This window comes from Nothoprocta perdicaria, unplaced genomic scaffold, assembly GCF_003342845.1.
Source record: "Nothoprocta perdicaria isolate Ctin4 unplaced genomic scaffold, notPer1 scaffold_158, whole genome shotgun sequence".
In the NCBI taxonomy this organism is placed as follows: Eukaryota; Metazoa; Chordata; class Aves; order Tinamiformes; family Tinamidae; genus Nothoprocta; species Nothoprocta perdicaria.
This window is the reverse complement of record NW_020454738.1, coordinates 546,895-551,042: the sequence shown is the minus strand read 5'-3', so window position 1 is coordinate 551,042 and position 4,148 is coordinate 546,895. Positions and strand designations below refer to the sequence as shown.

Sequence of the window (4,148 nt, the reverse complement as noted above, 5' to 3'; positions counted from 1 at the left end):
TTTTATAGAATAGAATAGAATAATAGAATGATGACCAGGAGAGGAATTTTTGTACGGACTTTTTCCTTACTCATTCATATCTTTTGACTACATAGCTTACAGCTTACTTGGAAGAGTTTGTACATTTCTGCAAGAAATCAAGAGGTTTGAGTGGGGAGGTGTTGGCCCAAACCTGGTGCTACAAGGAGGTGAGATCAGATCTGAATATCCATCTGGACCCAGAGAAGTGCTTCTGAATTCAGTAATATAAAGWTCAAAATAGCTGATCTGTCTGTAAAGTGTGGTGCCAGTCTCAGGCCTCTAACATCTGTGAATTAATTGATCCTTCTGAGCTCAATTAACTAGAAATGGCTAAGTAAACATTAATCATCACAACAGAAGAAATGACTGAAACTGATGAAAATCAGATGCAAATAAACTTTTTGACATGACCCCAGCAGTAAAGGTCATTAGTGATGAAATAAAAATTGTGACTTCTTTTTTTTAGTTAAAGATGCATGACTATTTGTAGTGAAAATTTGAAATCTGAATTCATAACATCACATAAAGAATCAAGAGTAGCAAATTTTTGATACAGCTAATTTTATGGCATTTATAGCATCAAACAAAAAAAAAAATAGAGAGAATTCTTCAGAGAATTCATCTGAGCCCCTCTCGGTGGTACCAGAGCACAATTTTTATCAAAAAAAACACTATATTCATGGGAATATGAATAAATTCATGACCATAGATATGTTACCACATCCACATTAAATAAAAATGGAACATAAGAAGAAATCTAATCTGTTCTAATCTAATCTGATCACACTTCCAACAGAAAATAAGTACCTCATAAATGATAATAGGAAAAGGCAAACTCTATAAATTTCTTTTTTGCTAACACAGTTTACTTTTGGCAACATCTGAAATAAAAATAAGTAGAGAATAACATTTTTTGAGACTCATAACACAGACAGCCTCTTACTCCAAGTGAATTAGTAAATCAAACTAACTGCATTTTCAGCACTGTGGAGAGAAACTATTCTGTTCCTACTCTATACACAGTTAAAAATCCCAGTAGCCATAGCAACGGGACCACTGAATGTCCCAGACAGGCAATATAAAGGTCTGAGAAACACCCCTAAAGTCCAGAGCGATCATTGTTAAAAAAAAAAAGGATTCTTCTTCACTGTTTGACTGCTGTCTCCTAGTTGCTGAGGAAGGAGCCAAGTATCCTAATTCCTAATGTGTTATTTCTGTACTTCAGTTAGAAAAAAGGCTGCATTCAAAACTAAATAATTCAAGTAGAAATTCACTGCCTAATTTACTGTAATATTAGGCCCCTGGTTCCTATTTTCTTCAGTACATAATTGCAGATTAGCTAGAGGGACTGCAAAACACAAAGCAATAACATAAAATAAACTATTAAGCAAAAGGACACCATGTTCTCTCGCACACCCACGCATGTATACCCACACATGCACAAAAGCTTCTCAGGAGTGAGAATTTCAGAAAGTGAAAAGTCCAGCATACAGTAGGGTTTTAAAATAGACTTATTACCTTTTTTCTTCTTTTTTTTTTCTTTTTTTCTTTTTTTTTAATACACATGCTCTGTGCCATTATGCTGTTTCCCTAGGAAAAGAGACGAGACATTCACATGCCCTTTTTCCTACTGCAGAGCAATTGGTTTTTCAGCTCAAGTTATTTCAAGTTGCTTGCTGTACACCGAGTGACACACTGGACAAGTAATTTTGTGCTCCCCAAACAGCAAATTAGAAAGGCAGCAAACCAACTGAACAAACACACAACTCCCCTTCTCTCTCTTTGAGTTTCAAATTCTTGTGTAGAAACTACTAGAAACACTAAAATATCCCATTGGTGATTTCACAATGGAAACCATATTTCACCCTAAATTCATTTACATATAGACTAAAAGGATTGTGAAGATCTAGAAATTTAAGCTGGAAAATTCTAAGATGAAATTTTTACAGTGTTCCCTTCAAAATACCATTAGATTTTTTTTTCATTTGTGAATAAATTATTGGTTAGAATTGCCTTTCAAAATTTTACTGCCTTACAATAGCCCTTCGTTCATGCATCTAGATTCAGCTGTTAGCCACATTCACAAAACCCTAAGTTCCTGCTGGTCAGATTGGCCCTGCGTAACGTACACCATCTTACAGCACACTGCAGTAAAACCACACTGACATAAATGGAGAATTATCTGCACCTGTAAAAAATGGCCTCCCACACTRCCCTGATTAATAGCAACACTTTTATTGTGGTAGATGTTGTTAATTGAGATGTCTAGGAGTCACAGTGATGGTATTCTCGCCATCCACTTTCAAGTGTTTCCTCCTGAGCCACTTCCCGCTAGCTGACCTTGGCAAGCACATAGCTGAGTTTCCATGTGAAGATTCTGCTGTATCTCTAACTCACCTTCATGCCACTGCTGCTCTCCCTRAAAATAAAGTGCCAGCTCCTCTGACCTGTGAAGAAGTAGGACAGATAATCCCAGTTAYGTCATTTGCACAGTGCTCATTTGTACACTGAAAGCAAAACAAAGGCTTTGGGACCTCAAAGGTTTGAAGAGTTCTGAACGAGAAAGGACTGCCATAATCCTGCCAAAAAGAAGAGAAAAGAATAGGAAAATCTGGAGCTGCTGCCCTCATACTGGATGCTTCTGTGCAGATTGCAGATATGCACAGCACAAGGCTGTGCTGAGATCGCATCATTCCACGTTTGTGAAGCAATAGATGTTTTACAACTCAAAGAAAGCTGAGGATGGCAAACACCAGTTTTATTCCCAAGTAGGCAGCCTATTCAAGAGAAAGTAATTCTTTGATATCCAGCTAAGCTTGATTCATATGCAGAGGCTGCTGAGGAAGAGAAAAGAGATCCAAGTAATTTTATTATTGTGCACTCCACACACTTTCCCAGAAGAGTCAAGCACACGTGGACAGGAAGCAAATTAGACCCCTTTGGAAGGAGCCAGTTCATTTTCACAATGTGCACTGTCAATCATAAAAGCAGGAAACTAAACAAAAGGTTAGTACTGAAAGAATCCAAACCCCACTTCCAAATGCATAATTTTACAGGACAGACTAACAGAGTTTCTTATAGAATAAACAGAGCAATGCAAGTAGAAGAAGGAGCATACTGAATTCTCTCCTTTGGTACTCAGATAAAACACATACACAATTTCAAGCAACCCTTGCAAGCAACTTGCTCACTGTTCACTCAGATTCCATGACTTTTCATAAACAAAATGACAAATATGTAAAGTAAGTATCCTACTGCAGTATCTCGGTTCTCCCATCTGCAAATCCAAGTCCAAACCAAGTTGCTTGCCTTCTGTGCTTGGACTCAGAATTAAAAAAAAAAAAAAAAAAAGCAGAGATTTTTCACTTTTGAAGCAAGAGATAGGCTTGCTGAGCTAGCAAGTGGCAGCAAACTTTCTGTTTGTAGAAAATAATCTTAAATTTGGTAATTGTTCTCCCTACAGTCCTCTGGCACAATGGCATCTATTCAGACTGCCCACTTCAGCTGCCTAATGCATGGGCTGAACATCTCTAAACTGGGTGCCTGGCCACAGCAGACATCAATAATAAATTAACTCAGAGTATTCAGCGTAGGACTGCCTAAACTACAGGAAGAGGCAGGTCTGAAAGGAGGTTTCTAAAGGATGATCCAATGCACTAAGTAAAATGCTAGTCCCTTTGACACACACACACACATGCACAGAGCCTGGGAGCCTCTGGAGAATGAAGAAATAATCCTGGTGTTTCACCTGTGAGTGCCGCCGCACCACTAAATAGACAATAGTGCACAAGAGAGCAGAACATGTGTGGCAGTGCTTGATTATACCTGACTGAAATACAATATAATGATTCTCATCAGGAACCACGATCATCTAAAAAACCTAAAATTGCTATGTTTTACCTCATCCCATACCCCAAACAAACAAATAAAAAAACCCAAATCACTTAGGTTGAATGATATCACAAAAAAACTTATATGAAAGAAATTTCCAGCATTTGTTTGCTTTAAAACTATCAATTTTGCTTCAGTGATAATATCTGTTGCAAGTAAACTCTTCAGCAACCAGAAGGCATAATACAAAGAGAATCAAATGATGATTGTAAAACTGCCTGTTTTACAACACCCAG

The 4,148-nt window shown here is 37.6% G+C and overlaps 1 long non-coding RNA gene across 1 annotated transcript; it reads right to left on the bottom strand.

The window, feature by feature from the left end:
• Positions 1–1,586: 1,586 nt before the first annotated feature.
• Positions 1,587–3,352, bottom strand: LOC112943978. The gene is made up of 3 exons (XR_003248690.1): positions 3,277–3,352; positions 2,419–2,468; positions 1,587–1,611 (listed from the first exon to the last, which is right to left on the bottom strand). It is a non-coding gene; the product is annotated as an uncharacterized LOC112943978 (long non-coding RNA).
• Positions 3,353–4,148: the final 796 nt, after the last annotated feature.